The sequence below is a fragment of the Cannabis sativa genome, chromosome X (assembly GCF_029168945.1).
Source record: "Cannabis sativa cultivar Pink pepper isolate KNU-18-1 chromosome X, ASM2916894v1, whole genome shotgun sequence".
Lineage (NCBI taxonomy): Eukaryota > Viridiplantae > Streptophyta > Magnoliopsida > Rosales > Cannabaceae > Cannabis > Cannabis sativa.
The window spans coordinates 62,744,789-62,772,778 of record NC_083610.1 but is presented as its reverse complement, the minus strand read 5'-3'; the positions used below and the strand labels follow the sequence as shown (position 1 = coordinate 62,772,778).

General features: G+C 35.4%; 1 pseudogene; it reads left to right on the top strand.

Annotated features, from left to right (window-relative positions):
* Window positions 1-1,791: 1,791 nt before the first annotated feature.
* LOC115720548 (RGG repeats nuclear RNA binding protein A-like) lies at window positions 1,792-26,657 on the top strand (annotated as a pseudogene).
* The last annotated feature ends 1,333 nt before the right edge of the window (window positions 26,658-27,990 follow it).

The window sequence follows — 27,990 nt, the reverse complement described above, 5'->3', positions numbered from 1 at the left end:
AAAGCAATTCTAAGTGTATGAAAGAGATACAAAACCTAGCAGCTATAAGATGTATTTATAATGAATATACATCTCATAGACAGCTTACATTCGGTCTGAACAAGACCTCAACCCACTAGAAACTTCCCTAAAATAATTCTTCAATCAGTCCAGGAATTTCCGTTTCTGTACCTACAGAATCGTGGGCAGTAACTACAACTTTCCTTTTATAGAAAAGGAAAGTTTAGCTCCGGTTTTCTCTTCAAGAAACCTGATCTAAGAAAATGGGAAACTCAACACGAGATCAGATTACACAGCTGGTTAGATAAAAACGAAATGGGTAACCAAACTTACCATTTTTACCTTTTTTCCAAAAATAGGAAAGCTAGACAACTTTCCTTTCAAGTTTGAATACACCAAATAGGAAACCATATTAATGTATACTAGCCGAAAATATACAATGAATAATAAAATATTTTTGTCAATTAAATATGCCAAAAATGGAATTAACACATTTCAACGAAGATAACAATGATTTCGCTTCCAATACTTTGGGTGCAAAGGGAGTGGCAGCCAGGAACAACGGAGGTAGACTTTAACATTAGGGTGTCAGTATAAATTTAGAACAAAAATAAGAAAAAAATGCACCGAATGTTAGAATATTTATAAGGAAAACATGAAGCTATTAGAACAGAACAGAGGAAAAGTATTTATTTCTTTATTGAAAGTAAATTGAATGAATACAAAGGAAGGAAGCTGCAGTATATATAGGCAGCAATAAACCAAAATAGAGGAAAGAAAAACACCTCAACTAACTTACCTAACCCAACTAAATAGCTAACTGAAATAACTAATTATAACGGTTTTAATAGGTCCTTTCAAGATGGAGTGTAAAATTTTTTGACACCCATCTTGGATACAATTTCATTGAAGTGAGATGGGAATAAGGGTTTGGTTAGTACATCAGCTATGTTGGTTTTGGAGGAGACATGGTTCATTTTGATGTTGCCATTTGAGACTTTTTCTCAAACAATGTGACAGTCGATTTCCACGTGTTTAGTTCTTTCATGATGAACTGAGTTTGCTGCAATGTGTATAGCAGCGGAGTTGTCACAAAAGAGAGTGAAGGGGAGTTGTGGTTGAATGTGGAAATCTCTGATGATGTTCTGTAGCCAAGTGAGTTCACATATTGCATTGCCATGACCCTATATTCAGCTTCAGCATGATCGTGATACTGTGGGTTGCTTCTTTGATTTTCAAGAGATAAGAGATCGACCGAGGAAGACACAATATCATGATATTGATCTTTGAGTGTTAAGGCATGCATATGCTCCCCAATCAACATCAGCAAAAGCTTGGAAATGAATGGTAGGGCAGTAGGCATAGAAAAATAAACCTTGTCCAGGAGTGCTTTTGAGGTAATGTAAGATTCTTGTTGCAGCAAACATGTGTGGTTCCCTTGGTTTTAGAAGAAATTGAATGAGTTGATTGACAGCAAAGCTTATATGTCGGATCTTGTAAGATATATGTGTCAGAAAATAAATGTGCGAAGTAAATGAAAAAGGAATTGAGAACTTACTCAAGGATCGAAAGTCTGGATTCAGGTTACGCCAAGCTAAACGAGCAGTGCTTGTGAAAACACTTCAGCAAAGTTGAAGCTAAAACCTCTCTTTTTGCTCTAAACTTACTTAGCAAAGAAGGTTGGTGAAAATGAGTTTGTGAACAAATGCTCAATGGTATTTATAGGCAAACAAAGAAAAGGGGTAATCATTTCAAAAAACCTCAGACGCCTCGGTTCCCCCCAAAGCGAATATGGGAAATCGAAAGCAATCAAGTGCAACCGTCAAACGTGGTGAGAGAAAATCGGATTTCAAAGCATTAATTGCGTCAGAGCATTTATTAGCCGAAAACAAAAGGGACGCCCAGTCAGCCTCACGTCGAGTCGCGAACTGACGTGCCTGACACGTGTCACCCATCCATACGCAAAGACAGCTCGGATGATGTAATGACCGCTCTAGTAATGTGGATTAGTAAAGGCAATTAGTACTAATTTTTATTATTTTATTATTATTTGTGAATTAATTTAAAATGTGGACCCCAATATTTAGAAATAAATATTAGAGTTATAATTTCTCAATTCTGGAGATTTTATTAAACTCTAGGGGTATTATTTAGCTTATATGTGAAATATGTTAATTTTGTGATTTTTGCTCGGCGACAACGGAAAATGCAATGGATGGCTAGATTAATCACATGGGTAAGTTTAGAACCTTATTTCATAGTGGGAAATAATTTAGAGAAAATAAATTATCGGGATTGAGCGGGGTTATGGAAATTGACCATTTTACCCCTAGCTTTAGAAATACCTAAGTTTAACCTTAAGGGCATTTAAGTCTTTTTAAGGAATGGTGTAGTGGCTGCCTAGGGAGGTGACAAGTGGCCTTTATTTCAGCAAGAATCAATTTAGTTATCTCATTTATCTTATTTTTGGAAAATTGGAAGAAATATCAAAAAATTGAAGAAACTCTCTTTTCCTTCTCTCTCTCTCTTCGAAACCAGCTGAGGCAAGGGGTTTTGGGAGCTGAAATTCTGTGTTTTCAGCAAAGGATTCAAGAAGAATCAAGACAAGGTAACCCTAGTTTCTTTTCCCCTTAAGTTTTCGAAGTTGTAGTTTAGTTTCACTATGAAATTTCTAGGTTTAGTGGCTGTTGGGTTTTGAAATGTTTGGGGTTCAATTTCTGGGGTTAGTTTGAGTTAATCTAAGTCCCTAGCAGCTGATTTTATTGCTTGATGTTAGTTTTAAGCAAGCTTGAGTTTTGAAACTCAAGCTTTGAGCTTTAATGGCATGATTTGATTTGTTGGTTTGTTCTGTGATTTATTGATTGGAAATGGTTATTTATACATTGTATAGGTATACTGGAGAGTTTGGTAAGGTTTGGGATTGATTTGAGTTAAGGGGGGTGATTTTTGGGTTCCCAGCCACGAAGCCGAATTCGGTTACGGGGGACTGTACCAACCGGTCGGCCGGTTGGTGACCCGAGCAGGATTGCGGTTGGGAGCCGTGCACTTTGTTGGGGGAAATTCCAGAACCCTAGTTTTGGCCAATTTTGAGATATTTAGGGTATTGCCATGAGGTTTATCGATAGGGAAACTTTTAGTTTCGAGTTTAAATCCCGGAAAGTGATTTAGCAAGTCACTCATCTGTGTTGCAATTATTGTGATTAGGGCATCCATCTAGCACGTGATTTCCGTTCAGGTCGGCCAGCACACTTGAATTTGGAAAACAGGTAAGAACTGTGTATAATGTATGATGTGATTATCTGAATGTGTGTATATGTGTTTATATATGCATGCTTGAATTATGTTAAGCACTACCAACACTTGTATGAATAAGTTATAGAGTGCATTGGTATAGTGATTATTGTGGCTGTGAGTACGATACAGTGATACCAACACGGGCACGGGAAAATGCTAAGGTGTGTGGTACATCACTCAGTGTTACTCAGTGTTCGGGGTAAACCCTACCAACACTCGTACAGTGAGGTACGATGTGTATGTGGTATAGTGGTTGTACCCTAGTATTGAACGTTCATACTCATCTGTTAAGCTCTGTAAATAGGTGTATGGGCGCCTATTTACAGGTCAGAAATTATATGGTATGTTATATGCATTTCTTGCGAGTACGTTGACTCACGGTTCGCTTCCATGTGTAGGTAAAGGAAAGGCGAAGGCTGAACAAGAATGAACCTGAGCTCGGGTGAGGTTGTACATGTCAAGCGGCGCGACCTGGAGTGTTCGGTCTCGGGACATCTGGGAGTAATATTTTGAAAGTCACTGTGCGACCTGAAAGTTATGTATTTTGAAATGTATATTTTAAAAAGTATATTTTACAAAGTTTGAAAACGGGATCCCGGAATTTGTAAATATTATATTATATTACAAAGTTTAATATTTAAAGCAAAAGTTTTAATTTGACACGTTTTTCGAGAAATTTCTTTGATTAGCAAAGATTGCACAATATTTGAAAAAACACTGTAGCGTGCCTTAGCATTAGGGCGTTACAATTTTGGTATCAGAGCCGCCAGGTTTGTCTACCGAAGCTTGCTAAGACATGTACAATCTTCATTAGAGAAAGCTCGGTTCACGGTTCAGTAAGCCCGTACTTGTTTAGTACTTTAAATAAATGTGAATGTGAATGCATGTTAGGAAGCATATTAGATTTTAATTAATTATTTATAAAAAAAAAAAAGAAAAGTGTGTTGATTTTAAGTCTTTAAGAGCAGTGTTAAGTTTTGATCGCTGTCTAACGTGCCTGGCTTATGGATTCGCAGGCTAAGTCCTATAAAATGGACGCCCCGCGAAATACAAGAAGTCAGGGTGGCATGGTTGAGACCGGAGGCGGTCAGGGGAATCCTCAAAATCCTCGTGGTCGCGGCCGTGGCCGTGGCAGAGCTCAGGGTGGTCGCCCTGTAAATCCACCTCAAGCTCCTCCTGATTGGGAGCAAAGATTTGCTGAAATGCAAGATAGAATCCGCCAGCAAGATGAAGAGATCCAAAGATTGAGGCAGCAGGGTCCTCCTGCTGTGCCTCCTCAACTGGTTCAGGCCGTTGCAGTTCCTGCGGTGCCAGCAGAACAACCTGTTGTTGGCAACCGTATGGAGCCGTTGTACGAAAGATTTCGGAAACAGGCACCTCCAGTGTTTCTGGGAGGTCCTGATGTGATGAAGGTCGAGCAGTGGCTTTCGATGATCGAGCGTATTCTCAACTTTATGGGAGTGGTTGGAAATGATCGGGTGACCTGCGCCACTTTTTCAGTTTCAGGAAGATGCTCTCGTGTGGTGGGAGCTGATAACCCTCACTCGAGACGTCACGTTGATGACCTGGGAAGAATTCAAGGAGTTGTTTAACTCCAAGTATTACAATGAAGCGGTCCGCAGTGCAAAGCGGAAAGAGTTCACTGATCTGGTTCAAACTGAAGGAATGTCGGTTACAGAATATACGACCAAGTTTGACCGCCTGGCAAAGTTGGCAGCGGGAATTCTGCCAACCGATTTTAGCAAGAAAGAAAAATATTTGGCGGGTTTGAGTGCAAAGATTCGACATGACTTAGTGATTACTACCACTGAAGCAACCACATATGCGGAGATGGTTGAAAAGGCTTTGAGAGCCGAGGGGCAGTGAAATTTCTTCAGGAGCCCCAGGTGACTCCGAGTGTTGGTGGAACCCGCACTGTTCCTACTCCTGTTTATGGTAGGGATGGTGGTGACTCCACCACTGAGCAGAAAAGAAAAATTGTTCCAGCTACTGGTGGTTCGGGGCAAAGCAAGCGGTTCCGTGGGAACCAAGGCAGAGGAGGACGCCAGGGTTACTCTTATCCTGAGTGTCCACGGTGCAAGAAACATCATCCGGGAGAGTGTAACCGGAAGACATGCTTTCTGTGTGGCATGGTGGGGCATTTCAAGAAAGATTGCCCCCAGGCAAAGAAAGAGGAGCCGAAAGCTGAGGTGAAACCGGTTCCTGCTCGTGTGTTTGCCATTACCCAAGCTGATGCTGCAGCCAGTCCTTCTGTTGTGACAGGTCAGCTTCCCGTCAGCAACTTGTTATTTACAGTATTATTTGACTCGGGAGCTACACGTTCATATGTGGCTACAAGGGTAATTGATCTTTTGGGTAGGCCTTGTGATATTTTAGAAAGAGGGTTTGGAACCCTAATGCCTAGCGGAGAATTGGTTATCTCTAATAGGCGCATTAGGTCTATGCCAATTAGGATCGAAGATAGGGAATTGAGTACTGACCTTATAGAATTGAAATTAACGGAGTTTGATATTATACTGGGAATGGATTTCTTATCCAAGTATTCGGCCAGTATAGATTGTAGGCGTAAAATGGTGACTTTTCAGCCGGAAGGTGAAGATCCATTTGTTTATGTTGGATCAGTTCAGGGGTCTCGAATCCCGGTTATTTCTGTGCTGAGGGCTAGGGATTTACTATGCAATGGTTGTGTAGGATTTCTAGCGGTGGTATTTGACTCCAGCAGACCTGAAACATTTGGGCCTGAGGTAGTCCGGGTGGTGAAATATTTTCTTGATGTGTTTCTCGAGGAGTTGCCGGGATTGCCGCCACAGCGAGAGATTGATTTTATAATTGATCTGGCACCTGGAGTCGAACCTGTTTCTAAAGCTCCATATAGGATGGCTCCAGCAGAACTTAAGGAGCTTAAGTTGCAACTTCAGGGGATGCTTGATATTGGGTTTATTCGACCCAGTGTATCGCCCTGGGGAGCTCCGGTTCTTTTTGTGAAAAAGAAAGATGGTACCCTCAGAATGTGTATTGATTATCGGGAACTTAACAAGCTGACGATTAAGAACAAGTACCCGTTGCCCAGGATCGACGACCTGTTCGATCAGCTTCAGGGAAAGACAATGTTTTCGAAGATTGATTTACAGTCTGGTTATCATCAACTTAGAATTCGGGAGGAGGACATACCGAAGACTGCATTTAGAACCAGATATGGGCATTATGAGTTTCTGGTAATGTCCTTCGGATTGACTAATGCTCCTGCAGCCTTCATGGATCTCATGAATAGGGTATTCAAGGATTTCCTCGATAACTACGTTATAGTGTTTATCGATGACATTCTTGTATACTCTCAGTCAGAAGAGGAGCACGAGCATCATCTTCGAATGGTGTTACAGCGACTTAGGGATCACAAGTTGTATGCCAAGTTCAAAAAGTGCAAATTCTGGTTGTCTGAGGTGTCCTTTCTGGGTCATATTGTTGGGAAGAATGGAATTAAGGTCGATCCAAACAAGGTAGAATCAGTGAAGAATTGGCCGAGGCCCAAGTCTGTGACAGAAGTTCGAAGTTTTCTCGGATTAGCAGGGTATTATCGGCGTTTTGTCGAAGGATTTTCTAAACTTTCTATGCCCCTAACCGAATTGACCAAGAAAAATCAGAGGTTTGTGTGGTCAGATAAGTGTGAGACAAGCTTTCAGGAATTGAAGCAACGTTTGATAACAGCTCCGGTGTTAGCTTTGCCATCAGATCAAGAAAAATTTGTGGTTTATTGTGATGCATCCAGACAGGGTCTGGGATGTGTTCTGATGCAAGCTGACAGAGTCATAGCCTATGCCTCTCGTCAATTGAAGGATTATGAGCAGCGTTACCCAACTCATGATTTAGAGCTCGCTGATGTAGTTTTTGCTTTAAAGATATGGCGACATTATCTTTACGGTGAAAAGTGTGAAATTTATACTGATCATAAAAGTCTTAAATACTTTTTCACCCAGAAAGATCTGAATATGAGGCAGAGAAGGTGGTTGGAGTTGGTTAAATACTACGATTGTGAAATACTGTATCACCCCGGGAAAGCCAACGTTGTGGCTGATGCTTTAAGCAGAAAAGGTCCCGGGCAAATTTGTACCACAGTTATGATAGCCCCTCAACTAGCTTCGGAAATGGTTAGTGCAGGGATTGAGTTTGTGGTCGGGAAATTACATAATTTAACACTCCAATCTGATCTGTTGGAAAGAATCAGAAAGGCACAGCTGGAAGATCCCGAGCTAGTTAAGGTTCGAGACGAAGTAATGGCTGGTCGGCCTAGAGGTTTTTCAGTCTCGAACAGTGGAATGTTATTATACCAAGCTCGAGTTTGTGTTCCTAGTGTTGATGAGCTTAAGAAAGAGATACTTGATGAAGCTCACACCACGCCTTATTCGTTGCATCCGGGAACCACCAAGATGTATCAGGATTTGAAACCCTACTTCTGGTGGTATGGGATGAAAAGAGATGTGGTGGACTACGTGTCCAAGTGCTTGACCTGTCAGCAAATTAAAGCTGAACATCAGAGGCCGGCAGGGTTACTGCAACCTTTAGTCCTTCCAGAATGGAAGTGGGAGGACATTGCAATGGACTTCGTAACTGGTTTGCCTAGAACTACGGGGATGTATGATTCTGTATGGGTCATCATGGACAGATTTACAAAATCGGCTCACTTTCTACCAGTGAAAGTTACATATTCAGTGGATCAGTACGCTGAATTGTATGTGAAGGAGATAGTTCGTCTCCACGGAGCCCCTAAATCTATTGTATCAGATAGGGATCCAAAGTTCACATCGAAGTTTTGGGTGAGTCTTCAGAAGGCTATGGGTACCAAGTTAAAGTTTAGTACAGCCTTTCACCCTCAGACTGATGGTCAATCAGAAAGAACTATTCAGATTTTGGAAGACTTACTGCGAGCTTGTGTCATGGACTTTGAAGGTTCATGGAGTAAGTACTTGCCTTTAATTGAATTCTCCTACAACAACAGCTACCAGAGTACAATAGGGATGGCTCCCTATGAGATGTTATACGGTAGAAAATGTCGTTCTCCTATTCATTGGGACGAGACAGGAGAAAGGAATTACTTGGGTCCAGAGTTAGTGCAGAGGACCAATGAAGCTATTAATAAGATCAAGGCTCGGATGCTTACTGCTCAAAGCAGGCAGAAAAGTTATGCTGATCCGAAGCGCAGGGATGTTACATTTCAAGCAGGGGAACATGTTTTCCTGCGGGTATCACCAATGAAGGGTATTAGGCGCTTCGGGAAGAAAGGTAAGTTAAGCCCTAGGTTCATTGGGCCATTTCAGATACTCGAGAAGGTCGGGCAGGTAGCATATCGGCTAGCCTTGCCACCAGCGTTATCGGCTGTTCATGACGTATTTTACATTTCTATGTTAAGGAAATACGTGTTGGACCCGACTCATGTCTTGAGTTATGAAGCCCTTGAACTACAACCAGACTTATCCTATGAAGAGCAACCTGTTCAGATTTTGGATAGAAAGGAAAAAGTTCTTCGCAACAAGACTATTGCACTAGTTAAGGTGCTCTGGAGGAACAGTAAGGTGGAAGAAGCCACCTGGGAATTGGAGTCAGATATGAGGACTCAACATCCAGAGCTGTTCAGGTTAGATTTCGGGGACGAAATCCTATTAACGGGGGGATAATTGTAATGACCGCTCTAGTAATGTGGATTAGTAAAGGCAATTAGTACTAATTTTTATTATTTTATTATTATTTGTGAATTAATTTAAAATGTGGACCCCAATATTTAGAAATAAATATTAGAGTTATAATTTCTCAATTCTGGAGATTTTATTAAACTCTAGGGGTATTATTTAGCTTATATGTGAAATATGTTAATTTTGTGATTTTTGCTCGGCGACAACGGAAAATGCAATGGATGGCTAGATTAATCACATGGGTAAGTTTAGAACCTTATTTCATAGTGGAAAATAATTTAGAGAAAATAAATTATCGGGATTGAGCGGGGTTATGGAAATTGACCATTTTACCCCTAGCTTTAGAAATACCTAAGTTTAACCTTAAGGGCATTTAAGTCTTTTTAAGGAATGGTGTAGTGGCTGCCTAGGGAGGTGACAACTGGCCTTTATTTCAGCAAGAATCAATTTAGTTATCTCATTTATCTTATTTTTGGAAAATTGGAAGAAATATCAAAAAATTGAAGAAACTCTCTTTTCCTTCTCTCTCTCTCTTCGAAACCAGCTGAGGCAAGGGGTTTTGGGAGCTGAAATTCTGTGTTTTCAGCAAAGGATTCAAGAAGAATCAAGACAAGGTAACCCTAGTTTCTTTTCCCCTTAAGTTTTCGAAGTTGTAGTTTAGTTTCACTATGAAATTTCTAGGTTTAGTGGCTGTTGGGTTTTGAAATGTTTGGGGTTCAATTTCTGGGGTTAGTTTGAGTTAATCTAAGTCCCTAGCAGCTGATTTTATTGCTTGATGTTAGTTTTAAGCAAGCTTGAGTTTTGAAACTCAAGCTTTGAGCTTTAATGGCATGATTTGATTTGTTGGTTTGTTCTGTGATTTATTGATTGGAAATGGTTATTTATACATTGTATAGGTATACTGGAGAGTTTGGTAAGGTTTGGGATTGATTTGAGTTAAGGGGGGTGATTTTTGGGTTCCCAGCACAGAACCGGAATTCCGGTTCTGGGGGACCTGTACCAACCGGTCGACCGGTTGGTGACCCAGAACCGGATTGCCGGTTGGGAACCGGTCTGCCTGTTGGTAGAAATTCCAGAACCCTAGTTTTGGCCAATTTTGAGATATTTAGGGTATTGCCATGAGGTTTATCGATAGGGAAACTTTTAGTTTCGAGTTTAAATCCCGGAAAGTGATTTAGCAAGTCACTCATCTGTGTTGCAATTATTGTGATTAGGGCATCCATCTAGCACGTGATTTCCGTTCAGGTCGGCCAGCACACTTGAATTTGGAAAACAGGTAAGAACTGTGTATAATGTATGATGTGATTATCTGAATGTGTGTATATGTGTTTATATATGCATGCTTGAATTATGTTAAGCACTACCAACAATTGTATGAATAAGTTATAGAGTGCATTGGTATAGTGATTCTTGTGGCTGTGAGTACGATACAGTGATACCAACACGGGCACGGGAAAATGCTAAGGTGTGTGGTACATCACTCAGTGTTACTCAGTGTTCGGGGTAAACCCTACCAACACTCGTACAGTGAGGTACGATGTGTATGTGGTATAGTGGTTGTACCCTGGTATTGAACGTTCATACTCATCTGTTAAGCTCTGTAAATAGGTGTATGGGCGCCTATTTACAGGTCAGAAATTATATGGTATGTTATATGCATTTCTTACTGAGTCTGTTGACTCACAGTTTCTGCTTCCATGTGTAGGTAAAGGAAAGGCGAAGGCTGAACAAGAATGAACCTGAGCTCGGGTGAGGTTGTACATGTCAAGCGGCGCGACCTGGAGTGTGTCGGTCTCGGGACATCTGGGAGTAATATTTTGAAAGTCGCTGTGCGACCTGAAAGTTATGTATTTTGAAATGTATAGTTTAAAAAGTATACTTTACAAAGTTTGAAAACGGGATCCCGGAATTTGTAAATATTATATTATATTACAAAGTTTAATATTTAAAGCAAAAGTTTTAATTTGACACGTTTTTCGAGAAATTTCTTTGATTAGCAAAGATTGCACAATATTTGAAAAAGCACTGTAGCGTGCCTTAGCATTAGGACGTTACAGATGAAGTCTACAAGAAACTTCGGAAGTCCTGTACAGACTTGGGGGCAAATGTTATCCCAATTTCCGCACTCTGACGTGGCATCACTTGATGGTGACACGTGGAATTGACTCCAAGTATCTGCTCGCAAGACACAGGCCGAATATGACACTTCGTACATTCGCTCGGACGAAGTCCTCTAGACCGAGCGGTGGGCAATCCGCACAGAACGCCAACACTTAGCGAATTCAGCTTTCGCATCGTGAGTCATCAAGGAAATCCCTATAACTTTGGGATAAGATTACAGAGATATGGCAATGTTAGAAATATTTTACTAGGATCTAGACTTACTACCATGTATGTTTCATTAACATCCTAATATGAATTCTAAAACAATGAAATAAACACATATAAAGTTTAGGAAACCTTACATTGGGTGCAGCGGAATATAATGACTCCTTCCGTTCAGATCTCTAGCCCTTGATTCCTTTATGTAGCAGAGCATCACCAAGATCTGAACCTGGATCTCTTTCTCTCCTTCCTTTGATGTTGATTCTCCTTCTTGTTGTTTGGAATCTCCTACAGTCTTACACACTATGATTGAGATACCACTTGATGTGTGTGGGCACTCACTCATTCACTAATGGCTGAAAATATTTAGTGTGAAGAAAGGCTTGGTGTTTCGAATTGAACAAGAAAGAAGAAGGAAGAGGTCTCATCTAGGTTTTTAGCTTTGGAGGCATTAGTTGGATAATGAGACCATAACCTTCCTTTTATACTATTCTTCAATAGGGTTAGGGTTGAATTAAATGGATTAAAAAAGAATAAAATACTGGGCAATAAATCACTTGCGGTCGTACACTTAAGTGAATCAATCTCTAGTTACAATTTTGCCACTTTATTTCAACCACTTATTCTTCTTTTCAATAATACCATATTTTCCAATTCAACCTTATAAATACCAAACTATTTATTTAATAATTAAAATAACCATCAAATAAAATAGTCATTTATAATATTTATTAATTAGACTCTATAAAGTCTATTAATTAACAAATAAACCCCAAAACACTATTTCTTCACAATCAAGCCATAACATAGTGAAAATTCATAAAGTAGACATAGTCTAACTTTAGAATTATAATTGATTAATCAAAATCAATTAACTGAGTCTTACAAGCAGTATGGTCTCAACTAGTATGGGGACCATGGGTCTATATATCCGAGCTTCCAATAAGCAGAGCAAGAATTTATATCTTAAATTCACTAACTTATTAATTCTTCGTTGAATCCACGCATAGAACTTAGAATTGCACTCTCAGTATATAGAACGCTCTATATGTTCCACCATATAGACACGTCATTAGTTATCCATTGTTATAATTAATTTGATCAATGATCCTTTATATAGATGATCTACACTGTAAAGGGATTAGATTACCGTAACACCCTACAATGTATTTTATTTTTAAAACACTTAACCCCGTATAAATGATATTTCAGCTAAGTGAAATGAGTACTCCATCATTTATTTTTGTTTGGTCAAGCTCGAAGGAAATCATCCTTTACTTTTTATTTGTCAGATAGAAGCTATAGATTCCATATTTATGTTAGCGCTCCCACTCAATTGCACTATCATGTTCCCAAAATGTACGTATCACCCTGACCCAAAAGTAGGCTTAACTAACAAATCAAAGAACATGTATAATACTCTTGAGATCGAACCTAAACATATCAGGATTAAGATCATTTGATCTAGGATCAACATGTGATATTGAATTGAATAGATATTACGGTAAATTTTAACAAATCTAATCAAAGTTCAATATCGGTCCCTTCCGATGTATACTCCATACATCCGATACTGGTAAACTTGGCCAATGCCCTGGAAAAGACATAACACTTATCCAAGGTGTAAGAATACCTATCGCTGATTATACCATGCCAGTCTAAATCCAGTGTTCTGACAAATCAGGGAATAAACTTTCGAACATATAATCAAGATTATATTCCACTGTGCTGACAACACTATAATCATTAACAAATTCATATGTTCTGGACTTAAATAGAATTCATACAATATATACATATAATCATGAAATAAATCATGTGAAAAATGCAACATAAAATGTTATTTCTGATCTTTATTAACTAATAAATCTGATTATATTGAAATGGGTTTTATTTAGGGCACAAAACCTAACAAACTCCCACTTGCACTAATATAAAACAAAATGTGCATTTCAAATAATCTCAACACCTTCATATACAAATCAAGTGTAGTAGTAGTATACTCCTCGTAATAGGATCTGACAGGTTGAATTAACACAACCTTTTCTCCACCATTACTCTTCCTTAATCACAAAATCTTTGGTATTGTGCAATTCCTCTCTATATGTTCTACTCTCTTGGGATACTGGATTCGATACTTTTGGCAACTACTTTTTGGTTAATCAGGAAATAACACTAGTAGTTAAGACAAGTTGGAACGGTACCACAAATGTATAGAACTTTTCTTAGACTGAATAAGTACCTTTCCTACAACTTTAACATTCAATCTCTCTCTGGTAGACCAAGAGACTTCAGATAGGTTTTTACACTTCTCCAAAATCACTAATCCACCCCCAGAGTAATCACCATCTTATCAGCAGACTTTCTAGCACAAAGGCAAGTCTTGAAATCTGATGTGGTGTAGTCTAAGAGTTTTAAACACACCCTTATAGACTAACATATAGTTCCTCTTCTTAATCTTAAGATTTACTTGATTGTCTTCCAATGTTCTTCTCCTGGATTAATCTGATACCTACTCATTACTCCCACTCAACAGCAGGTGTCTGGTCTAAGGCATACTAAAGCATATCTGAGACATCTCACTGTTGATTTAAGAAATTCTTTCATGGCTTTATCTTTTCTGGAATAGTTGAGACTTTTTCTTAGATAAATAAAATCTATGCCTTGAAGTCGAGAAGCTACTATAGATTGCCATTAGAAAGAAAATGCTTCAGCATCTTACTTAAGTAAGTTGCTTGCATTACAGTAAGTAATTACCAGGTATACCACAAGCCATAGGTTTAGATAAACTCAAACCTATAATACTAGGAACAGGAAATTTTGTTAAGTCCATTGAATAGACTTATTAAAGAAAATTTCCTTTTATGTCCTTGTAATAGAAAACTTTAGGTTATTCCATGTGAATGGATCAAACCATAGTTCTCTTGGCTTTTCTTCTTAGTTTCTTATCTTGACAATCCATTACTTGTTTAAACTCACAATGGATTTTAATCACTAGTGTCTTCCAAGTCATAAGAAGTAAAGTTCCTTGAAACTCTCCCACTACGACAAGGTACCGTGAATTATGTCTAAGAAAACTAAATGGTATTGACCTCTTCGGTTGTGTCAACACAACAGAGGCAGTGGGATCATCTTGTAAAGAATAAGATGATAGAACACTTTTGGAATCAAGAAAAAAATATCTCCTTTATTCGCTACTTTATTTTCAGACTTAGTCATTTTCTTAGAAAAGTAGTATTTGTTTAAACAAACACTTTCTTATCTAATGACTATAAGATGGTCCACCCCTAATCACTTAGAATAGCTAACAAACATGCAAAGCATGGTTAATAGTTTTAGCTTTTCTTAAGATTTCGATTAGGTCATCCATGAATCTAGTAATGGTTTACACTAAGTACACAACCATTGCATCATTCTGAAATTTTCCTTTCACTAGGGTATTACTTTAGAAGGACTTAGGCAACGACTAGTAACTAATCATCAATATACAAATCGAATTTCTGAGGAGGTAAGTTTGGATATAATTCAAAATCAATTTAATGATCTTTGAACTGCATATCTACTAACTATTTCTCCACCCCTATCAGTTCGCAAGATCTTTAACCACTTACCGTAATGGTTTTTCACCATTTTAGAAATTCATGAAATTTTTCAAACATTTCAAATTTCTTTTGCATAAGGTAAAATCTAGAGGGATCGTTTTAAGAATACAACGAAAAACTCATATCCACCCTTGAATGTACATCCATCTGCGAATGAGATGAACTACTTTCAGTGGATATAGGCATATTAACTCTTTGCAGAGATTGATGTTGTCAAAACTACTATGAACAAGATACAAATGCCATAGATTAAAAAAAAGTGTGGTTATGTCTTTTTGATGACTTAGGTTTAGTTACATCAAAGAGTTCTTAGAATAGTGCAAGTGGATCCTGGTTACAGAATACTAAACTCATATCCATACTTTAACATACAGTTTTTTTGAATCCATTAATAGAAGATGGATATTAAACACTTGTGAAAGTGTAACTGTATTGTATTCTGGAAATAGAAATATAAGAAATTTCTGTTTGGAATCTAAAATTAAAGTCAAAGACTTAAATTTATACCAAATATAATGAGTAATTCTTTCTTGGACCACCACTACTAATTTTACTCTAAGTCTGATTTGCCCATACAAGTAGGAGATTTTTAAGATCAAGGATTTATATCATTTTGGGATAGAATTTCAGGAATATAATCAAAAGTGTCATTTAATTTCTTAAGAGAAAATATAGAATGACATGAAATGATTTATAGACCATTCATCCAATGATATGTTATTGAGCTAATTCGAAATGAATAAGCTAAGAGGAATTAGGATAATTTCGATTTTAAATAAGAATCCAACGATGCTTCGATTAGCGAGAGTCAAAGAAATATTATTTATACAATCTTCTTGTTTCATATTGTAAATACTAGTCTAAGGTGTCATCAATTGATGAACAGCTAGATGTTGCATTTACAATATTTATCATTCGAGATCTAACACTATTATGTTTGTCTAATGTTGACAATCCAATAGGGATTTGTCCCAGTAGAACAACAAACCAAGTTAGACCAACAATGAAGATTCGAAATTAAACTACAATTTAATAACAAAAAATAACATGGTTCAATATAAATTCATACACAATTCAGAAATTATTAAACATATAGCAAGTAGGAATGACAAGTGAAAATACTAAAACATACTATCCTAAATAATTTTCAAGGTTTTCAACAAACTGATATCAGTGTCCCGTTTAGGCGAGAGTCAAAGCTACCATCCATTGAATAGAGTTGTCAGCTCATCTAAAATAATAAATATTCTAGCAATCTTTTATTCGATCAAGATTGGAATCCAACGTTGTCCCGTTTAGGCGAGAGTCAAGGCTATTCTATCTTATGAGCTTCCACCATTGTTTCATATTTTGTAAGTCAAATACAGTCGTCACCATTAGGGTGATCAATACCATATAAAACACTTACAAATATACTTATCTTTCGAGATTAAACGGTGCTAACTTGCTAATGAACGTTCCTCCATTAGGGAGGATTACTCACTAAAACAAAAGCTATGTAAAACCAACAATGGAGATCGAATGTCCTAATAATGAAGCTCATTATTTAAAGTGTATTTTCTTCTAATATTTATTTAATTAAAATTACCAATTTAGAATGAAAAATTCTAAATATAAATTTTAATTTAATATTTATAAATTTTACTTAGATGGATATGAAAATAAAATGAATTATTTCCATCTTAGTAATAATTTCCAATAAATATTTAGAAAAATATTCAATTTAAGCTGTTTCAAAATTAATTTAAATTAATTTACAACTCAAATTTAATTTTCTATAAATATATATTGCATTTCGAAAAATTGAAATATTTAAGAATACAATTTTCGAAATTGCTTCTTAAAATAAAATAAAAATAAATACTGGAAAAAATTATTCTAATTTAATGTTGGCCCAAAATTAATTAATAAAATTAATTTACAACAAAAAATATAATTTTCCCATTTAATTAAATATTTAAGAAAAATTTCAAATATTTAAGTATCATGATGAAAATCAACTTAAATATTAATTTTCTATTTGATTAAATACACTAAAAAAATACTTCAAGCAAAACAGATAATATATATCTAGACTTTCTTTGACTAATTAATTCAATTTCTAATTATAATATATTTTAATTCATTTATTTTAATTAATCATTAAATGAAAAAAAAAATCATTAATTTAAGTTGGTCCAAAATTAAAATAAATAATTTTTAATTTTAATCTATTTTTCAAATAAAATTCAAAATTTCTGCATTTAAGAAATGCAATTTCGAAATTGTGGGAAAAAGATTAATAAAATAAAATAAAATATATTTTGAAAATTATTCAAATTTAAGTTATTCTGAAATAAGATTTCAAACTTAAAATAATTTTCAATTTTAATTAAATAACATGAAAATAATAATATTTAAGTATCATTATGAAAATCAACTTAGATATTTTAATTTTTAATTTAATTAAATGTATTAAGTTCAAGAAATAAATAATTAAGTATAGAGGAGACTTAATTATTAATTCTAGTTTAATACTAGGAAAAATATACTTAACTTAGATTGTACCAAAATTAATTAATGAACAATTAATTTCACAATCTATGATATTTTCCTAATTAAATATTAGAAATATAATTAGTACTAGAAATAACTATCTAGAATACATATATCATTAACTAAGTGTTTTTCTAAAATTAACTTTAAAATATTAAATGAAAAATAAATTTTCATATATTTTAAAAGTTAATTATGTTGCTAATTAAATTTTAATTAGGTTAGACTAATACAATTAACCTAATACAATTATTTAAATAAGGCAAATGGGCTTTCACAATTGGGGTAGTTCATGTGAGGGGGAGCTGGGTTCAGTATGTCGTACCCACTTCTATTGGCCCACAACTCTCACACAAGGCCCAAAAGAGAGGAATTTAACCTTTAAATAAACAATTGTTATTCATTGAATAAACCCAAATCTAATTGGGCCTAAATAAATTTACATATGTCAAAATTTATTTTAGCAACCTAGTCCGTTTACTTAGTAAAACTTAAATGGGCTTCCTATATGCATCTAAGCCCAATAGCAAACATATAGGCTCACACAGGTCAAATGATTTGGATGGGCCCTATCATGTTACTAGGTTTACACAGATGAAAGAAATTGCAAAATTTACCTGTTACAAATTATTTATAAGATCTATTGACAATTGGACTATGATTAAAATCAGATCATTGGATCTGTTAACAAGTAATCATAGCAATTTAGATCAAATAAATAATAGGTTTGTAAAAAAATTTGTATATTAATATATAAACAAACAATACAAACAAATAACTGATCTGGAATATCTCGAAAGTAAGCTAAAATATCTCAATTTTAAATTTTAAAATAAATATCTTAACTAGAATTCAAATTTAGGTTGTTAGACAATATTTGAAATAATTCAAAATTCAACAAACTCCTAAATTTCTTAAATTCTAACAAAAAATCTAACCAATTTTTCAAATATCAAGTTTATTCAAAATTTAAATTTATTTAAAATTTCTAATAAGATAATATAATAAAATATCTTGAATTTTAAATTTAAATATTTCATTATTATATTCTAAGTCTTATAATTTAATAAATTTAAATATTACATAAATAAACTAATTAAAAAAAATAAGATATTTTATATGGTTAGAATATTTAAAAAAAAAATAATAAGTTTGAAAAATTTATGGTTTGAAATCCTAAAATATCTATTCAAACTAAACTAACCAATTTTTCAAATCTTCATGTAATTTTTGCCAAAATATAATTTTAATAAAAAAAATATCTAATAAGATAAAATGTTAAACCTAACATATTCCTAATCTTATAATTTTAATTAATAAAATATATTTCAAAAAATAACAAATTTGAAAAATGATCAAGATTATTTTAAAAGATAGTATTTTAATATCAAAGTAAGATCATTCAAATTTAATAAAAAAAATAATATCTGATCTTATAATTAAAATAAATAAAATAATCTAAAATTTCAAAATTAACCATAAGGCTCCTTTGTGAGAAATCAAATTTTCAAAATTCAAAGCCTACTAATATCAGAAACTAATTTTAATTAATTAATAAAAATAAAAATTAATTTTATTCTGACAATTAGATTTTTAATTGAAAATTCAAATTCTACACAAAATTCTACCAAAAATTGGCTTTTGTTTCAATGAAAAACGATTTTTGAATCAAAAGATATGAAGAAAACAAGTTTGGTGAACAGGGGTATGCATTGCATACCCCTGTGCACGCGGAATGGCCCATCAGACCGAAACAGGAGGCTGCATGCAGACTCCATGGCCGAGAAACATGGGCGTGACACAGGGGAAGCTTCGGACAAGGCTTTGTCTGAAGGGATTTTGTCCCATGCACGCGCGCGAGTGTGCTTTCAAACCCTGATATTTTCGTTCAACTTCAAAAAATCATAACTAATTCATAAAAAATTCAAATTAAATTCTGTAAAAGCCTAAATTTATTATTTTTTTTGTCTACTTTCCAGAGAAAATAATTCCAGATCGAAATAAAAAATATTTCAGTAACATATATTACGATTTCTAAACTATCATCAAATAAGCACATAAACCACATGAAACCATCCAAATGAATGCATATCATCGTTTTAATTCATATTTCATGAAAGTAAATCATTACCATGGCTCTGATACCAGTTGTTGGAAATATTTTACCAAGATCTAGACTTACTACCATGTATGTTTCATTAACATCCTAATATGAATTCTAAAACATTGAAATAAACACATATAAAGTTTAGGAAACCTTACATTGGGTGCAGCGGAATATAATGACTCCTTCCGTTCAGATCTTTAGCCCTTGATTCCTTTCTGTAGCAGAGCATCACCAAGATCTGAACCTGGATCTCTTTCTCTCCTTCCTTTGATGCTGATTCTCCTTCTTGTTGTTTGGAATCTACTACAGTCTTACACACTATGATTGAGATACCACTTGATGTGTGTGGGCACTCACTCATTCACTAATGGCTAAAAATATTTAGTGTGAAGAAAGGCTTGGTGTTTCGAATTGAACAAGAAAGAAGAAGGAAGAGGTCTCATCTAGGTTTTTAGCTTTGGAGGCATTAGTTGGATAATCAGACCATAACCTTTCTTTAATACTATTCTTCAATAGGGTTAGGGTTTAATTAAATGGATTAAAAAAGAATAAAATATTGGGCAATAAATCACTCTTGGCCGTACACTTAAGTGAGCCAATCTCTAGTTATAATTTTGCCACTTTATTTCAACCACTTACTCTTCTTTTCAATAATACCATATTTTCCAATTCAACCTTATAAATGCCAAACTATTTATTTAATAATTAAAATAACTATCAAATAAAATTGTCATTTATAATATTTATTAATTAGACTCCATAAAGTCTATTAATTAACAAATAAACCCCAAAACACTATTTCTTCACAATCAAGCCATAACATAGTGAAAATTCATAAAGTAGACATATTCTAACTTTAGAATTATAATTGATTAATCAAAATCAATTAACTGAGTCTTACAAGCAGTATGGTCTCAACTAGTATGGGGACCATGGGTCTATCTATCCGAGCTTCCAATAAGCATATCAAGAATTTATATCTTAAATTCACTCACTTATTAATTCTTCGTTGAATCCACACATAGAACTTAGAATTTCACTCTCAATATATAGAACGCTCTATATGTTCCACCATATAGACACGTCATTAGTTATCCATTGTTATAATCTAATTTGATCAATGATCCTCTATATAGATGATCTACACTGTAAAGGGATTAGATTACCGTAACACACTACAATGTATTTTATCCTTAAAACACTTAACCCCATATAAATGATATTTCGGCTAAGTGAAATGAGTACTCCATCATTTATTTTTGTTTGGTCAAGCTCGAAGAAAATCATCCTTTACTTTTTATTTGTCAGATAGAAGCTATAGATTCCATATTTATGTTAGCGCTTCCACTCAATTGCACTATCATGTTCCCAAAATGTACGTATCACCCTGACCCAAAAGTAGGCTTAACTAACAAATCAAAGAACATGTATAATACTCTTGAGATCGAACCTAAACATATCAGGATTAAGATCATTTGATCTAGGATCAACAGGTGATATTAAATTGAATAGATATTACGGTAAATTTTAACAAATCTAACCAAAGTTTAATATCGGTCCCTTCCGATGTATACTCCATACATCCGATACTGGTAAACTTTGTCAATGCCCTGGAAAGGACATAACACTTATCCAATGTGTAAGAATACCTATCGCTGATTATACCATGCTGCTCTAAATCCAGTGTTCTGAAAAATCAGGGAATAAACTTTCGAACATATAATCAAGATTATATTTCACTGTGTTGACAACACTATAATCATTAACAAATTTATATGTTCTGGACTTCAATAGAATTCATACAATATATATACATATAATCATGAAATAAATCATGTGAACCATGCAACATAAAATGTTATTTCTGATCTTTATTAAGTAATAAATCTGATTATATTGAACTAGGTTTTATTTAGGGCACAAAACCCAACAAGCAAGCTGTCCAAATCCCATGATCAGTGTATTCAGTATTTACTATGCAATCTTTCTGCTTATATCAATTATAATAGCTTATAGCTCTATAAATAGTGATGCATATTCACTGGGCAAGAGGTCAAAAGATTATGTCTAAGAATTCATATTCAGAGATACTGTTGTAAGAGCTGTAAGAAAAGGAACCTTTCTCCTTGTTCTTAAGTCAATATAAATAATGAGGATTAGGCTATTACCGAACTGCTCGGGGCTGAACCTCTATAAAATTCTTGTGTCTTTATTTGCTTTATAATATTTCAATCATATTAAACTACTTGTCGCTTACAAAGTTAGACTCACTGTCGTTGGCTAAAAGTGAGGTCAACACCTACAAGGGAGGTCTGGCCGCCCAAGGTGTGCAGGACCTAGCCGGACAAGGTATGCAGGGTCTAGGCCGACAAGGTGTGCAAGACCTGGCTGGAAAAGGTGTGCAAGACCTGCCCAGACAAGGTGTGTAGGACCTAGCAGGTCACTATAGCTCTACCAAGAGGTGGCCAGACTCATGGGGCCTGTTGTGGTGACAGGATTCACCACATCCGCAGTGTTCATCGGGATTCCAGTTGTGACTGGAACCTCAGTGTCTGGATCTATAGTCTGTGGGTCTTAAGAGAAACCCGAAGATGCAGATGGTGCGATTAGAGTTCTTCTCGTGTTTACCATGGCTTTTGATCAGATACGATATCCACGCTCTCAATGAAAGCACCAAACTGTTGTCCTCAAAAAGTGATCAACTGATAGCGGGGTTTATGGATCTGATGCTTGCCATGTGTTACACAAACAAGAATGAAAAATAATAAACATAGAGATTTGTTATAGAGGTTTAGCCCCCTTGTGATAGCGGGTAATGACCTACTCCCCTTTTGGTTGTATTGATACCTAGAGATAATACTATTCAGATCGCTATATGTAGGATTTGATATAACCCTCTATAAGGATACAAAGTATGAATCAAGTAGGCAAATCTCTAATGAGAGAGATGAATAGCCTTAGAGGCGTGTGAGAGATGAAGTGAGACGAGAGAGAGAGCCCTATTGGGCGTGAGCCAGAGAGAGAGAGAAGAGAGACATGGCTTTCAGACTTAGAACTATTTAGAGGCTAAGTGACTTAGGTTTTTAGGCTAGGGTGAAGGCCGTTATATAGGAGGGCTAAACCCTAGATTACAGTTTAAATCCCTAGATATTTACGTAGGTTGTTAGATAATTATAAAAGAATAAAGTGCCCTTGAATCTGGATATTATTCAGCCATTTTGTTAGGTTTTCAGGGCCCACTTCCCAGCCCATGCCTTGTGTCCATGTTTTGGGTTGTACATAGAGTCTTGCCAGGTCAATCATGGCCGCCCATAGACCTACACGGAAGTTTGGCCGGGCATGGTCCTGCCAAGTCAATCCTGGTCGACCATGGTCCTACCAAGACCTAGTCTGGCAAGACAAAGCCTACAGGACCTTGTAGATCACTATAGCTCCACCAAGAGGAGGCCAGCCTTTGAGTGTGGAGACTAGCCTTTTGCAAGTTGAGGACAACTTTGTACATTGTTCCCTTGAAGAGGTCAGGTTCCCTTGATCGAACGGAGGCTCCTTTGGTCCGAAAAGTCACTTTTTGGCCGGCCAGCTTGTGCACAGATCCTGGCCTCCCTGTAGGCTCACCTTTGCTGGCCCATAGGCTCCTCTTTGCCAGCAAAGGATGTGGGTACATCTCCTTAAGGGCTCGCTTCACTCCTTTCAGTTGCTACTTGCCGGTTTTGCTATATCTTTCATGGAGGCTCTGTTCTGCTATTGGCGGGGCTGTACTCCACCTGTATTCTATCTTTGGCTTATGTGGACATTCCATGTCAGGTGGAAAGAATTTTGGATAACATGTGTAAATCCAACAACTTATAAGCTTTCATTCCCATAGGATATTTCGAAAAAAATTCAAGATATGACTCTAGGTGAGAACTTGGATCCATTTTGATTCAAGATTAAAGCATAGGCAAGACAACCAAAAGTTTCAAATGATAATACAAAGGAGGTTTTCCATGTAAGTTTGGAACAAAAGAGCTCTAGGCACATTAAGTAAGTGTTCAATTTTGTTGAGGTCTTTGGACACAAGAGTGATAATGTACAATTCCAAGAGACCTAAACAAATTTGTAAATTGCAGCCACTACTAAAAAAATGAGTGTTTTTCGTCAGTCAATGTTACTGTTTATAAAGTTGACCGACGTAAATAGTGTGCCAAAAATATGATTGTCAATTACTAAATGACGCTATAAAATAATAACTTGCGTCGTTTACTAAAATGATGCTACAAACACAACCGACGATAAAAAAAAAGCAAAATAATTAAACGTGAAAATGTTATTCCCGTCAGTTTATTAGAGTCGAATAAAAGCTACGTGAGCTAGAACCGACAAAAAAAACAAATGGGTAAGGTTAAAAACCGATGAAAAATACATCTAAATCCCGAAGTCCCCAAATCTATCCCACTGTTCACATTCGCCTTCTACATTTCAAAGATAAAAAAGCTCTAGCGATTGGCTGCTCCCCTCTCTTCCTCCATCGTCGACCGACGATCTCATCTCTTCCTCTCCATTATTGGCCTCTGCTCCCCTTTACTCCTCGCCATTGTTGACCGCTGCTGCCCTCTCTTCCTTTTGAACCCACAAAACTGCCCTAACGATTTTGACCCACCACTTCCAATTGTTTGGTTCTCTCTCTGAGTCACACACGGGTGGGTGTGATGTCTAAAACTCCAATGAAACAGCCACAGCCACAGCCACAGCCACAGGTATTTGTTTTTATGTGTGTATAATATATGTGTTTTGAGTTTGTGGTGGGTTGATTCGATCTCCTTTTTCTATGCTTGCTGAGAAACCCATTAAAGGAATTGATCAGACCATAATCAAACAAATTATTAGGGTTTTGTGGATCTTTTTTTTTTCCTCTTGTATAAATTTAAGGAATGAGTTTACTTTGATGATTTGGAAATTTTCTCGACTCGTGCTAGTTTTTATAGATCATTTCCTTAATTCTAAACTTTTAGTGGTTTATAAGCTTTTGGTTAGATCTGTTTTATTTACTTTTAGTATTGTTTTCCCTATTTGGTGTTTGGTAATAGAAAATTTTGGATTCGAAACCCTCTATTATGTTTCTTATTGAATGTGTTGGGTCAAGCTCTGTTTTGTTTATTTGTTTGTTTGCTGAAAATTTTCATTTATGTTGTTTCGTCATGGAATTGGAGAGAGAGAGAGAGAGATAGAGAGAGAGAGTCAACATTGTTAATTAATTAGGGATTTTAAATTTTACCTTTTAACATTTAGTGATGGAATGGGAGTTGTGATAAAAAGAATAATAAGGTCTCTATGCTAACTATTACTAATTACAGTTCTTAGATCAATTGAGAGTTGTGATGTTTGTTTTAAAAAATTTCCAACCAAAGTTTTTTTTTTTTTTTTTTTGCATTTCGGAAGATGATTATTACATCTTATTCTTCGTGTTTATTTATTCTTGAATTGGTCTGGACGTGGGTTAGTATTTTACTTCAGCATTTTTTTGTTGACTGATCATTGCCAATTAGCTTTATTTTAAAATTCATTCTATCATTTGTGCAGAAATGAGCTTAAGTGGGAAGGTGCTGGTCGTGGGAACTGGGGAACACCCACAGATGAAATTGCTCCGTAAGTTTTTAATCTCTTGGAATGTTGGACTCTTAATTAGAGAGGTAGTACTACTTTATGCTTAATTACTATCTGTGCATTTATTTCTCTTCTCAAAACAGGGAGGCTGAGGAGCTTGTTGCTGAAACTGAAACTAAGAAGAATGTTGATGTTGAGAAGCCATTGAGAGAGGAGGAATCTCCTCATGCCAACAAGGATAGTCCTGTAGCTAAGCCAGAAGAGAAGGAGCCTGAGGACAAGGTTGCTTTCATTATTCTTTTTTTATTCGTATTCAATTATGTTTTATGCTTCAAGAGAGGTTATCGAGTAAGTATTCTTAATTCTTTATTTTTTACTACTTCATGTTAATTTTGAGGAGGTTTGAAAGATAAGATCAAACAATCAATTTAATGTTGGGAAAGATGTTTTTGCCTGTAAGGCTTTGAATCGTACTAAACTACAATATGTTAGGTTGATTAATGCTTACACAATCCTAATTAGAGTGTTGTTTGAGTAATGATCCTTTTGTTTTTGTTGATGAAAACCTAAGTAATGAACTTATTTGTGCATTGATTTATGTTTTGGTATTATATATTATTTTATTACTTGAAAAGGTAAGCCTTTATTGTTTATATCAGACCATGATTTCATATTGTATATCTTGTCAGGAAATGAATTTGGAGGAGTATGAGAAGGTACTCGAGGAGAAGAGAAAGGCCCTGGTTACTTTGAAGACAGAGGAAAGGAAGGTTGATGCTAAAGAGTTTGAATCGATGTAGCAGATCTCATGTAAAAAGGAGAATCATGACATCTTTATCAAATTGGTATGACTTTGCTGTTCTATTTTTATTAACTAAATGCCTCATATAGCCAACTTAAATTGTATTTGTATTTAGTGGGTATTTATATTTCAGGGATCTGAGAAGGATAAGCACAAAGAAGCAGCTAAAAAAGAAGAGAAAGCTAAGAAGGTTTCTTCAGTCTCGTCCTATTTATTGGGTTTTTTATTTTAAAAATATGCAAGTGCAAATGCAGGGTAGTTCTATTTCATTTTTTCTCTTGTTACAAACATAACATACAATTGGATTATTATTTGGATGCAGTCTTTTACCATAAATGAGTTCCCGAAGCCTGCTGAAGGTGAGAGGTTCTATTCTGGAGGCCATGGACGTGGTCGTGGCTGTGGTTCAAGAGGTGGATATGGCGGTGGATACACTCCTAGCAACATGGCAGCCCCATCCATTGAAGATCCCGGACAGTTCCCATCCCTTGGCGGTAAATGAGATTCTGCTAGTTTCTCCCATCAGCTCTAAGTTTCAAGGTGCCAATAGCCAAAACGTAGGGTATTATTTTTAGTTATTTTATTGATTTTAGTAATATATACAAGTAATGTTAAAGCAATTTTTTTTAAGTAATGTTAAATAAGGGTAATGATTGGGATTATGAATTGCATACTATCAATAAGACATATATGAAAACAAAACAAGTTTATTAATTTCTCTGCTAGTCAAGTAATTAATTTTGCCTTTTTTTTTTAAATAGTCATTTTGTCTTTTATGGTATGGTAATTTTAAGTAGTGCATATTTATCTAAGAAATCAGTTAGTGAATTAGTTGTAGGTTTATAGCTTTGAAACTGGTTTTACTTTAATAAAACTGTCACAGCTTTTGGTGAGAACTGATGTAATACCTCTGGCTTGTTGAAAATTTAGGACAAGGATATTATCAAACTTTCTGTGACTCTTAAATTATAGTATGGAGTAAGCTACCACTAAGTTATGCGAAGGTTATGGAATTGAGTTCCAACAAAAAGGAAAGAAAAGAAGGTTATGGGATTGATTAGTAGAGTAGGGAATCTATATTTTAATAGGTCAAAATAACAAATTTCTATTTGTAGAGGTACTAAATTTGTGTTCTCATCCCTCGATAAACATGTTGATTTTGATATAACTATCACAGATGTACTCTTCTGTTTCTCTCCAGGGGCATTATTATGCATTTGATCTTCCTCGTGGAGTACATGAAATACTTGAGTTATTGCAAGGCAATAAGTAATGTAGTGCTAATTTTTGTCAACATCTGTTGCTTGCTTTCTAGTCATCTATTCTCTTTCCTTCCACTGATTCTTTTTTTTAGTAATTTTTACTCTAGTTTGGAGGTTTTTGTATACTCAGCAGTTTATCTGTGCTATAGGTAGCTCCATATGAACTTCATATCTTAACTTATTTTTTTCAATTATCCTCACCACCTGCCAGGCTAGACAAGTCCATGAGCTCAAATTTTTATTGTAATGCTTGTTAGGGTGCCAAAAGGGTGTGTAATGCTTGTTATAACTTATAATTGCGCTCGTCATTCATAGAGCTATGCTATCATCTAGTCATATTAAATTAGATTTGATCGATAAGTTTTTTTTAGCTCAACCTTCCTTTGTTTCCTTAGAGAACCACTCTCATAATTAATTGCTTTAGACCATCCTTTATTGTAAATAATATATGGTTTGGTAGAAATTTGATAATGTAGGTAGGAAAAATTGCATGAAAATTTGTAATTTTTCTTTACCTACATTTATGTTTCATTTTATAACCGACGCAATAGGTGAAAAAAAAAGTATTTTAGCAATTTATGTGTCATTTTTGAACTAACATTATAAGTTTTTTGTGACGGTTTAGAAATGCCACAAACAATTTTGTGTCATTTCTAGACTGACGCAGAAGATAAAATAAGTGTGTATATTTTGCGTCATTTTTTCAATGTAGATAATTGTTTTTTGCGTCATTTCAAAAATAACGCTAATAAAAAACTATTTGAGATTATGGCATACACGTCGGTTTTATAAACTG